Consider the following 13,963-nt stretch of genomic DNA (forward strand, 5'->3'; position numbering starts at 1 on the left):
CCATCTTCATATTTAGTTACAATCCCTTTAGGGATTTTCAACATGTCAGGAGAATCTCTGACCCTATTTATGTTGCTGCCACCATGGATGGGACCAAAACCCATCTCTTGTCTTTCCCTTTCTATGGCTAGGAGCTGTCTCTCTAAAGCCAATATTTTGACCATCCTGGCTAACAGTAGGTCATCTTCACTGAGGCTATCCTCAGTGATTCCAGAGGTGCTGGACCCTCCTGTGAGAGAAGCAGCATCTCTGACTATCACATTTGGACTCAGGGTTTGAGGGACCCTGTTCTCCCTAACTAGGACTGGAGGTGGGACTTCCTCCCATCACTAGTTTCTTCCACTAGAAGGTCATCCTCAGAGGGGTTGTTTTTGGCAAACTCTGCCAAGACCTCCCGGAGCTGTAGTTTGGTAGGCTTTGAACCAGTTTTACTACTTTTTAATTTGCAGAGAGACCTTAACTTTCTCATCCTAAAATGGAGGTAAGGGGTGATGTCGAGTTCCACCACATTCTCTTCTGCATTAGACATTATGGGGGTCATTCCTACACTGGCGGTCTGAGACCGCCAGGGTAGGGGACGGAGGAAGCACCGCCAACAGGCTGGCGGTGCTTCTGGGGCTATTCTGACCGCGGCGGTAAAGCCGCGGTCAGAAAAGGGAAGCCGGCGCCGCTGCCCCTGTGAATCCTCCACGGCGGCGCTGCAAGCAGCGCCGCTATGGGGATTCCGACCCCATTCCCGCCAGCCTGGTTCTGTCAGTTTTCACCGCCAGAACCTGGCTGGCGGGAACGGGTGTCGTGGGGCCCCTGCAGTGCCCATGCCACTGGCATGGGCACTGCAGGGCCCCCCTAACAGGGCCCCACATTGATTTTCAGTGTCTGCTTGGCAGACACTGAAAATCGCGACAGGTGCAACTGCACCCGTCGCACACCAGCAACTGGCTTCCTCGTTGCTGGTGCTTTCCCGCTGGGCAGGCGGGCAGCCTTTTGGCGGTCGCCCGCCAGCCCAGCGGGAAAGACAGAATGACCGCCGCGGTCTTTTGACCACGGTACGGTCTTCTGGCGGTTCCCGCCAGGCGGGCGGCGACCGCCGCCCGCCAAGGTAGGAATGACCGCCTATGTTTCTAAAAGTTGGAATACTTTTTAAGAATCTAAAACTATCTATAGAACTTAATTCAAACTTTTACAAAACTTTTAAACTCTAAAAGAAATGCTAACAGGGACTAACACAAGGCCCTAGCAGGACTTTTAAAAATTTAGAAAAATAGCTCAAATTGCAAAAATCAGTTTCTAATGACAATTTTTGGAATTTAGTTGTGTGATCAGGTATTGGCTGAGTAGTCCAGCAAATGCAAAGTCTTGTACCCCACCGCTGATCCACCAATGTAGGAAGTTGGCTCTGTATGCACTATTTCAAAGTAAGGAATAGTATGCACAGAGTCCAAGGGTTCCCCTTAGAGGTAAGATAGTGGCAAAAAGAGATAATTCTAATGCTCTATTTTGTGGTAGTGTGGTCGAGCAGTAGGCTTATCAGAGGAGTAGTGTTAAGCATTTGTTGTACACACACAGGCAATAAATGAGGAACACACACTCAGAGACAATTCCAGGCCAATAGGTTTTTGTATAGAAAAATATATTTTCTTAGTTTATTTTAAGAACCACAGGTTCAAGATTTACAAGTAATACTTCAAATGAAAGGTATTTCAGGTAGGTACTTTAGGAACTTTGAATTAGCAAAATAGCATATACAGTTTTCACATAAATGACATATAGCTATTTTAAAACTAGACAGTGCAATTTTCAACAGTTCCTGGGGAAGGTAAGTGTTTGTTAGTTTTTGCAGGTAAGTAAACCACCTACGGGGTTCAAGTTTGGGTCCAAGGTAGCCCACCGTTGGGGTTCAGAGCAACCCCAAAGTTACCGCACCAGCAGCTCAGGGCCGGTCAGGTGCAGAGGTCAAAGTGGTGCCCAAAACGCATAGGCTTCAATGGAGAAGGGGGTGCCCCGGTTCCAACCTGCCAGCAGGTAAGTACCTGCGTCTTCGGAGGGCAGACCAGGGGGGTTTTGTAGGGCACCGGGGGGGACACAAGTCCACACAGAAAGTACACCCTCAGCGGCACGGGGCGGCCGGGTGCAGTGTGCAAACAAGCGTCGGGTTTTCAATAGAAATCAATGGGAGACCAAGGGGTCTCTTCAGCGATGCAGGCAGGCAAGGGGGGGGGCTCCTCGGAGTAGCCACCACCTGGGCAAGGGAGAGGGCCACCTGGGGGTCGCTCCTGCACTGGAGGTCGGATCCTTCAGGTCCTGGGGGCTGCGGATGCAGTGCCTTTACCAGGTGTCGGGTCTTTGAAGCAGGCAGTCGCGGTCAGGGGGAGCCCCGGGATTCCCTCTGCAGGTGTCGCTGTGGGGGCTCAGGGGGGGTCAACTCTGGCTACTCACGGTCTCGCAGTCGCTGGGGAGTCCTCCCTGAAGTGATTGTTCTCCACAAGTCGAGCTGGGGGCGTCGGGTGCAGAGTGCCAAGTCTCACGCTTCCGGCGGGAAACGTGTGTTGTTTCAAAGTTGCTCCTTTGTTGCAAAGTTGCAGTCTTTGGTGAACAGAGCCGCTGTCCTCGGGAGTTCTTGGTCCTTCTATATGCAGGGCAGCCCTCTGAGGCTTCAGAGGTCGCTGGTCCCTGTGGAACGCGTCGCTGGAGCAGTGTCTTTAGAGGTGGGGAGACAGGCCGGTAGAGCTGGGGCCAAAGCAGTTGGTGTCTCCGTCTTCTCTACAGGTTTTCAGTTCAGCACTCCTCTTCTTCTTAGGTTGCAGGAATCTGAGTTCCTAGGTTCTGGGGAGCCCCTAAATACAGAATTTAGGGGTGTGTTTAGGTCTGGGAGGGCAGTAGCCAATGGCTACTGTCCTTGAGGGTGGCTACACCCTCTTTGTGCCTCCTCCCTGAGGGGAGGGGGGAACATTCCTATCCCTATTGGGGGAATCCTCCATCTGCAAGATGGAGGATTTCTAAAAGTCAGAGTCACCTCAGCTCAGGGCACCTTAGGGGCTGTACTGACTGGCCAGTGACTCCTCCTTGTTTTTCTCATTATCTCCTCCAGCCTTGCCGCCAAAAGTGGGGCTGTGGCCGGAGGGGGCGGGCAACTCCACTAGCTGGAGTTCCCTGGGGTGCTGTAACAAAGGGGGAGAGCCTTTGAGGCTCACCGCCAGGTGTTACAGTTCCTGCAGGGGGAGGTGATAAGCATCTCCACCCAGTACAGGCTTTGTTACTAGCCACAGAGTGACAAAGGCACTCTCCCCATGTGGCCAGCAACATGTCTGGTGTGTGGCAGGCTGTTAAAACCAGTCACCCTACATGGGTAGTCGGTTAAGGTTTCAGGGGGCACCTCTAAGGTGCCCTCTGGGGTGTATGTTACAATAAAATGTACATTGGCATCAGTGTGCATTTATTGTGCTGAGAAGTTTGATACCAAACTTCACAGTTTTCAGTGTAGCCATTATGGTGCTGTGGAGTTTGTGCATGACAGACTCCCAGACCATATACTCTTATGGCTACCCTGCCTAAGGTCTAAGGTTTTGCTTAGACACTGTAGGGGCATAGTGCTCATGCACTTATGCCCTCACCTATGGTATAGTGCACCCTGCCTTAGGGCTGTAAGGCCTGCTAGAGGGGTGACTTATCTATACCTGTAGGCAGTGTGAGGTTGGCATGGCACCCTGAGGGGAGTGCCATGTCGACTTAGTCTTTTTATCCCCACTAGCACACACAAGCTGGCAAGCAGTGTGTCTGTGCTGAGTCAGGGGTCCCCAGGGTGGCATAAGATATGCTGCAGCCCTTAGACACCTTCCCTTGCATCAGGGCCCTTGGTACCAGGGGTACCAGTTACAAGGGACTTACCTGGATGCCAGGGTGTGCCAATTGTGGAAACAAAAGTACAGGTTAGGGAAAGAACACTGGTGCTGGGGCTTGATTAGCAGGCCTCAGCACACTTTTTAAATCAAAACTTAGCATCAGCAAAGGCAAAAAGTCAGGGGGTAACCATGCCAAGGAGGCATTTCCTTACAGTCATTGCTTGTGATTTAGTTTCTTGATTACTCTGTAGGGCTTCTCACCTTGGTCTGATTACCCATATTCATTGTCAGCGTGGAGCAGGAGCCGGGATTGCATATGCGCTCACTGTGAAGGACTTTGTCCTCTTTCTACTTCTATGGAGCATGTGAGCACGAGACCGGTCGCCAAAGAGATGCTCGGATCGGCCCAGCGCTCAAAGCGTTAATTTTATTAACTGTGGTTTTTTGAATGCCTGACTGACTGATCAAGAGTTCAGGGCTCTGCCTCTTTAAGTTGTGTGGAGGTCCTTCTTCGTGCCTTTACATGTCAGAAAGGGTTGTTTGAAAAAACATTTAAAACTTTTTAGAAGTCTTAATTCTTAAACCTCGAATTAGCTGTATAAGTGTACTGGACTGCTCAGAGAGCTGGGGGCGGACGAGGACTTTGTCTTCTTTCTTTCTCAATAGTCGCACATGCGTGCAGGACCTTCCTCCATATTCTCTTTCCTTTGGATTGGCCCATTCGCAGCGCTGAACCTCCCCTTTCATGTGGCATCCCCATAGAACGCCCAACGGGGGGCAAAAACTTTATAAGGCTCTGCCCTAGGGAATCTCTGCAGGTGCTCCCTCCACTCATAGTGCGTGGCTGACAAAGACTTTGTCTCCCAATACCTATATTTTATTTGTAAGCTATTTCACATAAACCTGCTGGACTGATCCCCCTTGAACTCCTCTGTTCCGCTTGCGGAATTAGTCAGGGCGTGCTACACCGAAGAGGATGATTATTACAGGAAAATGTCAGATGTGCCCTTCGAGCACCAAATGGAGGAGAGATTAGTGGAAGCCCTGGGAAACCATGTCCAGGATTCCGTAAATCAGGCTCTTATCAAGGCCTTTAGGCCATTTACACAACCCCTTATGAGGTTTGGACATCACAAACTGATGGGAAGACCCCCTCTCGAGAATACAACCAGAGATGGTCAGTCACCTGAATTGGACATTGCCCAGAGAGCCTCTATGGGTCCTACCTCTGCCACTGAAATTCTTGCACAGATGGCAGCTTCAGGTCCTTAAGGACCACAAGTACAGACCCCTCGCCTCCCTAGATTTCTCTGGGTCCTTCCGTTCCTTCAGCACTGGCAACCGAGGCGCATCAGTCGACCTGGTATTTCTCAGATTCTGATCAAGCACATGATGAACCCAAACCGGCGACTAAACGTAAACAAAAGACCTGCCATGTGACTGAGAAACCGCAGGTTCAACGAAACCTGTTCTTTGACCCTGAAAATATTGTGCACCCCCATACTTCTGAATGGATACCATGCATGGAAGTGGACCACTACGTTCAAGGCAGGTTGCAAAAAAGTTTTGACAGTGACGTTTCAGCACTCTGTATTCGGAGTGTCCCTGTCCATCTCTCCTGGGCAAAGTGGCTGACACCTTGGAATTAAACCCCAATATGGCCACATTCCTAAAGAAATTTGAAAAAGAGCCAAAAAAGGTGTCTGGGCAGAGCATGGAGAGGATGTCAAGACAATCTTCTCGACATCGCAGGTCCGATTACCATACTTCTCGAATTAGCTGTACAAGTGAAGGAATCAAACTCTCACTTAGACACCAAAACGGTATGAGAATGGGCGCAAAGGGCCACCTGTTTGCTGGCAATGCTAACTGCGCTATGTCCACCTATAGGAGGAAATCCTTCCTGATGCGCATTGTTTAGAAATTGGTGGAATTGGCCACCATGGAGGCAGGCTCTTTTGCAAATGATATTCTCTTCTGGAGACAAATTCATTAAGGATTTGGGGAAGGATGTTGCCACCTTCTCTGCATTGGATAATGCTCAGAAGACCATGATACAAATGTTCAGTGGGGTCCTTTTTACCAGGGCTGGATGCTATTGAGGCCGAGTACAAGGCCATGGAGCAAATAAGACCTCTGGAGAATAGTAATTACCAGGCCATGTCAGGATTCTACCCTCCCTGGTCCTGGAGGGGCCGTGGACAAGTTTACAGAGGGGGCTATAGAGGTGGTTTCAATGCAGCAGACACTGTTCCATCAGGTGTGAATCATTCCCTTTTCAGAAGTTGTTCTAGGGGGGAGAATACAATGGCACCTCTCAGCTGGGGAACTAATTTTGCAGAACCAATGGGTATTACAGACCGTTCAGGGTTACAGACTGGAGTTTTACTCCTCCCCACAACAGATACTTGTTGTCCCATTAATTTTTACCAAACAGAGAGCAGTTTCATATATGATGAAATTTCCTTGCTTCTCTGCAAGCAAGTGATTTGCAAGATGACTCCTCATCCAGTAGGTTTTGTGAGTACGATTTTCCCAGTACGGAAAAAAGGTGGGGGTTCCCACTTGGTCCTCAATCTAAAGTCCTTCAATTCTTGGATAGTGGATAGTGTACTGCCATTTCAAGATGGAGTGCATTCATCTCTTGCAAAAGGGAAATTGAATAGTGCGTTTAGATGTAAAAGACTTATTTAACAGTCCCCATTTACACTCCTCATTGTCTCTTTCTTCAATTTCTTTGGCGAGGCCAATGGTTTGAGTTTACAGACCTACCTTTCAGTGTTTTGTCAGCCCCATGGTGTTTTACCAACCTCTTGTGGCCAGTGGTTCAGTTCCTTAGGCAATGAGGCGTATGCCTCATCATTTACCTCAACAATATTTTGATCATGGCTCAAAGCGAGGAGTCGGTCCAGCTTGGGCTATCAAAGTCCTACAGGATCTGGGTTTTCTGATCAATGAATTCGAGGTCTTCCAGGTATATTGAATACAAGCTTAAATGAAATTACTTCTTACGTAGCGGAATTCAATCAAGAAAGAGTTGAAGAGAGCCCTAGCCTCTCCGACTATATCATCGAAGACTCTTGCTCACCTGGTGGGACTGTTAGCGTCCTCGATCAAGGCAGTCTTTCCAGGTCTCCTCCATTATCGGGCCCTTCCACATTTGAAGATCTTGCATCTTCGCAAGGGATTAGCCTATTCGGAACAGATTCTTTTGTCTAGCGAGGCCAGGTCAGAGATATCCTGGTGGTTGAATCATATGGAAGCGTGGAACGGCAAGGTCATCTTCACGTCCTCTCTGGACTTAGTTATAGAATCAGATGCCAGCTGGTGGGGCTGGGGTGCTCGATGTGGGTCAGTGGAGACGGGGACAATGGTCCTCAGATGAACTGAATCTACAGATCAACTACGTGGAACTCCTGGCAGGTGCCTTTGCAATTCAATCGCTCTCTCCCCGGAGGGCGAGTTGTTGCATCCTGCTGCACCTGGACAACATTTCAGCTGTCTGGTACATCAATTGTTCCAACATAGAAGCAGATTGGATCTCTCATTTTCTGAGAGATGGTAGCAATTGGAAACTCCACTCTCAGATATTCCATAGTCTGGAACAGAGGTAGGGGCGATGTGCCATCGATCTCTTCACGCCTGGCTGAATTCTCAACGTCCAATATTTTACAGTTGGAGGCCGGATCCCCTAGCTGCGGGGTCGGATGCTTTTCTCCAAACGTGGCCGTCCATCCTCCTTTATGCCTTTCTCCAGTTCTCCATGATTCAGAGAGTACTCTCTCAGGTGAGGAGACAGGCAGCGGAGATTATCTGGTGACACCCCGCTGGAAGGCTCAGTCATGGTTCCCGGTGGCAATGTCACTATCGTGTGCCCCTCCGATTCAGATCACGTCTTAGCCGTCTCTACTCTTGGATCTGTCTGGTCTTCCTCATCCATCTATAATAGAGGGGCACTTATCCCTCATGGTATGGAACATTTCCAGTGACCCTGGCAAGTGCCAGGAGTTTCGGAGGACACATTGTTTTTCTTGTCCTAGTCCTGGGCCCCTCCACATATAAACAATAGAAGTCTTCATGGAGGAGATGGGTTTGTTGGTGTAGAGAGCCTCATGTTGATCCCTTGGTGACAGACATCAATATGATTGTCAATTTTCTTTCCGAATTGGCATCTCAAGGTGTGGCAAATAGGACTATTAACAATTTCAGGTCCGCAATCTCTGCGGGAAATACCCATCTGGAGGGCAAACCGGTAGTGAGCATGCATTGGTTTGTAAGCTCCTTAGAGTTATAAGGTTAGTCAGACCTCCACAGCCCAGATGTACTGCTTTACGGCATTTCGATGTTGTATTACATTTTTTACATGCATGGCCTTGTAATGAGGACTTGTCATGCAAACAGTTGTCTGCAAAGCGGACCCTTCTTTCGTGCCTGATATCCTGCAGACGTATTTCTGTTGTACGCACTGGATTTGACAGGTTGAGTATTTACTCCTTCTGGAGTTTATTTCACTATTTCTGGACATAAGAAAACTGCATCACATTGCACTTCCTACCCAGCATAATAGGAAATTGTGTGTGGTACTGTTTGAAAGTTTATGAGGATTCTACTCGAGAGCTCCGTAGAGATGCCCAGGGACAAATACTAATTTCATTGTAGAATCCGTTTGGCCCAGTATCCACACCACCTTGGCTAGATGGGTCAAGTGGTTGCTTGGAGAAGCTGAGATAGGCACTACTAAGCTTGGGGCATGTTCTGTTTGTGGGGCCATGGCGTCTAAAGCCTTTCGTACAGGTTCTCGTCTTGAGGACATAATGGTTGCAGCAGACTGGTTTTTAGACTCCACCTTTAAGGTATTTTACCATAAACCTATTGCTGATGTGGCTTCTGTGATGGTGGATCAGCTTTGAAGTAGCATAATCCGAAACCTCCGGAACTGACACAGAATAAAACGTTTTCTAGCTATTGTGTCAAGAATTTTCAGTTCTATTAAGGGCACGGAGGCGAGGATTATCCCATCCATATGGTTATATGTATGCATACACTTTTGTGTATACATGATGTCAATGAATATGTGTTATGTTGCTATGTTGTAATTTCATATGCCCACTCCTTTGATATTTATTTTCTGGTCAAGTTCAATTTTATTAGCATATTTTTTTGTCCTCAGGATCAGACAATATATGAACGTGCATGAGTTCATGGACCAAGCCTGGGGTTCCTGCTCATTGCTACGGGTCCAGTTTGTAGTGAAGTTCGAGTTGTTTGTTGTAAGACTACATTTTGGTTCCAGTGTTGATGGGATTCATGTTGTTATGTTGCCAGTTGTTTGCAAAGAGACCAGAAGGACTGTGGTTTCTGAGACATGTGTACAGGGAGCAGACCTATGATTGGACAATGTATGGACTACTCAGGATATTGGGAGAAGTAGTTTTTGATGTTTAAATGTTTTGATTGGCTGCTGTCTATTTTTCAGTAAAGAAAGAGAAGAATAATCCTTGCCTCCGTGTCCTTAATAGAATTGAAAATTCCTGACATGATAGCTAGATTTTTTTTTATTGACCTTGGTTTGTCAAGAGCACCTCTTGTGTTCTGTGGCATAAAACATACTTTGGGAAAAACACACGAAAAGATACAATGGGACGAAAAGTAAAAATGTCTGGTACACGTTAGGGCAGTTGCCAACCGAAAGTACTAGAGCATTGTATTCAGGACAAACAGTAGGGATGAGTGACTGGTATCTATGTACGGTAGATGTTGTGGCATGGCTCCCAAACAATCCTCAGAGAATTTCTGATAACCTAGTTAATGGCTTTTCTCCAAACATCTCCACATTTGGAGAAAAAGTATTTTGGCTCATTAAGAACTACCTCTGCTTTTTGTCTCAAGTACAAACTCACCAAATTGGCTAACTACTAGCTCCACCTAATGGAAAAACATTGTCTCTACTAAACCTCATAATTGTAGTGTAAGCTGAGCATTGATTTCATTTTCACTAGAGGCTAGCGTCATTCATAAACTCTGCTGTCCCTTATTGCAGCACGTTAAAGAAGCCATAGAAAAACATTTCTCATACTAGAGCAGTGTTCAATAATATTCCTCAATCCTCTTACTTTGCTGCTCCCGACAACTACACAGTGCTCACTGGGCTGTCTGTGAAAGCCCTTCTTTGGAACCTATATAGGGAAGAAGGGTACATGTTGCGAAAATCATCCTTTATGTCAAGTGTATTCCAAAGACCTTCGATTTTACTAAAATTATGTGGATGTTGTACTTAAAGGAGCATTTGATAAGTCCTGTTTATTCACTGTTCTTTTGTTGTGTCAATCTCCTTTTCTTCGGCTCACTACGACATACAGTACGGGGCATTGCTTCAGACATTGGCTAACAACTGTGAGTGATGGCATTTGACTCTTCCACAAGGAACACGTCTGCACGCAAAGTACACCTTTCAGCGACAAGCACTACAATAGCAATATGTACTTTTTGTGCTAAATGTTTTTTTTTTATTAATGAGGGCCTAGCATCTTCCTCAACAATAAAGTTTGCAAAAAGCTTAACAAAACAAGCATTGACAAAGTCAACAGGCTGTTAACTCACCCATGGGCTTTGCAGGTGCTTATTTCAGATTGTTTTAAGAACATTAGAATGACATTTCAGAAGGTTAGGTGTGATAGTAAAAGTATGACATTACATTGGTAAAAAGATGACACTACATTGCTGATCAAGTAAGTAATTTGCAAGATTTGTTTGTTTTTGATAATTTTGTGTCTATTATTTTAGCGTTCGTTCATTGTTAACTGTTCGGCTTCAGAGGGACGCAGTCAGTGTTGCTTGCGGAAAGAGAGCGCAGAAATAGATGAAGAAAGCTTGATATTGCACATAGTTTGTGGAACAAAACATGTTGTGTTAGTAGGTGGGCTTTAGATAGTGAGTTAAATTATCTAAGAACACCTGAAAGTAGTGTACTCAAATAAGTAGTACACTAGGTTAAACTTTCTAAGGTTTGATTTTGGATGTAAGGAGGGGATGAGCCGAGGTGTCTGACAATGGTGTCCATTGATTTGAGAGCACTTTAAAGGACATTAAAAAAAACCTCAGAGGTTGAGGCAGTGATGTGGCCTTTGGTAATCAAAAAAAGAGTATTAGATAGTGTCTGAAGGAGACAGTGTTGACCAGGATAGTTTAGAAAGGAATTCAGTGAATTCTAGGAAATTAATTTTTATGGATTAAGAAAAACTGTTGATCTTTGCTGAAGACAGTATATGCCCCCAGTGGACAGATGTGTGACCCTTAACCTTTTGGATGCATTTATAAGCATTTGGTTCAAGGTTATCAAGAGAGCTGAATGTTGTATTCCACATTTGGAGGCAAGGTTAATCTTGACTTCAGTCCATTGTTGATTAGCCTTTTTTTTGTGCTTGGGAAGACATTCTCAGAAGGGTTTAGAAAAGTCCCCGAAGCAGTGCGAAGATAGGTTTTTAGATGGGTTGTGAGCGTTGACACACATTGACATGTCTGAGGCAGCACACGGTAGAGAAATCCTTGTACATTTGCATTATAAACAGCTAGATACAACGTGAAATTTATCAACTAGGGAAATAAAATTCTGCTATCAGAAAAAAGGAACACAAAATGAGTATGAAACTCAGGGACATCTTAAGAATTTTAGGGGCTGTGGGCCAAAAGTATTTTGGTGGGCCCCTGTTCAGAACAGCTTTGAATTTATGATCCAAATGAGGCACTGACTGTACACAGGCACACTCTTCAAAACTGTAAATGCTTGACATCTACTATTCAGGTATAATAAGGTGTGTTTTTTCAATATTGTTACATAGCAGCAGCTCACCAATATTACTGCAAATAATCACTGAGACACCCTACCATTTCTCATAAGAGGTCCTGTTTTGAACTAAAAGAAACTTTTTATGGATGTTACGTGAAATGTAAAAAATGTCTCCGCAAAATGTCTGTAATAAAGCCATAACACAACACAGCACCCACATTAAAAATAAATCTGTTTAAGAATTATTTAGGGTCACCAGGGCAAGTCTCTCTGCAGAACAAAGTCGGCTCAATCGGGGGGGGGGGGGTCCCTTGAAAGGCTTGCCTGCTTAGGATCTAGACAAAGTGTTGACTTTTGGTGAAGGTTTAGTGAAGAGTAAATATTTGCCATCTTTCATTGCTAAGGGGAAACGATCAGAGCTTTAAGAGCTGATTGTTTGGGGGGGGCAGATGTTTGGGTAGAGGATGATCAGCTTCAACATGTGAGCCATTCAGTGAATATGGAGAGTATTGTAAATTGTTCCCATTTACAGGTGGGAGGTCAGTGTGCTTCCTTTTTGGAAGCACAGAATCAGATTATGAAAGATTGGTTTTACAGAAAATATAGAATTACAACTTTGTAGAGTGGCCAGAGCAGATCACTGGACACCTTGTGATAAGTACACAAATATTATCATCATCACAACACTTTATTCGGTATGAAAATAATCAACCATAAAGATAAATAAGCAATATAATATGTTAGAAATTGGGTTTTTGGTTGGCAGTCAGGTTACCCCCTGTCCAAGCAAAAGCCCTCACTCTAGTCAGGGTAAGTCACACACAATCCAAGATTATCCTGTGCCCACCCTCTGGTAGCTTGGCACAAGCAGTCAGGCTTAACTTAGAAGGCAATGTGTAAAGTATTTGTGCAATAAATCATACAATACCACCATATAGCACTACAAAAATACACCACACAGTGTTTAGAAAAATATATAATATTTATCAGGATAATTGTAGGTCAAAACGAATAAAGTTGCAATGTGAATTGGTAGAGATATCACTGGAAAGTGATATAAAGTGTCTTAAGTCTTTAAAAAGCAAACAAAGTCTCTTTCAAGCACAAAGTACCTGGTTTGGAGTGGAAAATCTCCTCAGAGGGCCACAGAAGAAGAGATACGTGGAAAAAGGGTGTGTGTGTCGATTTCTCCCCAGCATACACGGACTTGCGTCGTTATTTATCACGCGGGGAAGTCGTGCGTTGTTTTCCGGCGCGCGGACAGTCTCTTTCTGTGGATCGCGGGGATTACCAGATGTCCCGGGTCTGTGCGTGGATTTTCCTGCTTGTTTTACGGCTGCGCGTCGTTCTGCGGGGCTGCGCGTCGAAATTTCGATCTCACGGCAGGCGTCACGTCGATTTCTCCTCTGGAGGTCGGGCGCCGTTGTCCTTGCGAAGCCGTGCGTCGAAGTTCCGGTCGTCCCGAAGGCGTCGCGTCGATCAGCGTTGGTGTGCGGCGTTTTTCTCGCCACGGAACAAGCTGTGCGTCTAAAATCTTGGCGCACGGAGCGTCCAAGTGAAAAAGAGAAGTCTTTTTGGTCCTGAGACTTCAGGGAACAGGAGGCAAGCTCTATCCAAGCCTTTGGAGAGCACTTTCACAGCCAGACAAGAGTTCAGCAAGGCAGCAGGCCAACAGCAAGGCAGCAGTCCTTTGTAGAAAGCAGACAGGTGAGTTCTTTGAGCAGCCAGGCAGTTCTTCTTGGCAGGATGTAGTTTCTGGTTCAGGTTTCTTCTCCAGCAAGTGTCTGATGAGGTAGAGCAGAGGCCCTGTTTTATACCCAAATGTGCCTTTGAAGTGGGGGAGACTTCAAAGAGTGGCTAAGAAGTGCACCAGGTCCCCTTTCAGTTCAATCCTGTCTGCCAGGGTCCCAGTAGGGGGTGTGGCAGTCCTTTGTGTGAGAGCAGGCCCTCCACCCTCCCAGCCCAGGAAGACCCATTCAAAATGCAGATGTATGCAAGTGAGGCTGAGTACCCTGTGTTTGGGGTGTGTCTGAGTGAATGCACAAGGAGCTGTCAACTAAGCCCAGCCAGACGTGGATTGTAAGGCACAGAAAGATTTAAGTGTAAAGAAATGCTCACTTTCTAAAAGTGGCATTTCTAGAATAGTAATATTAAATCCAACTTCACCAGTCAGCAGGATTTTATATTACCATTCTGGCCATACTAAATATGACCTTCCTACTCCTTTCAGATCAGCAGCTACCACTTCAATACTGTATGAGGGCAGCCCCAATGTTAGCCTATGAAGGGAGCAGGCCTCACAGTAGTGCAAAAACAAATTGAGGAGTTTTACACTACC

The sequence above is a fragment of the Pleurodeles waltl genome, chromosome 1_1 (assembly GCF_031143425.1).
Source record: "Pleurodeles waltl isolate 20211129_DDA chromosome 1_1, aPleWal1.hap1.20221129, whole genome shotgun sequence".
In the NCBI taxonomy this organism is placed as follows: domain Eukaryota; kingdom Metazoa; phylum Chordata; class Amphibia; order Caudata; family Salamandridae; genus Pleurodeles; species Pleurodeles waltl.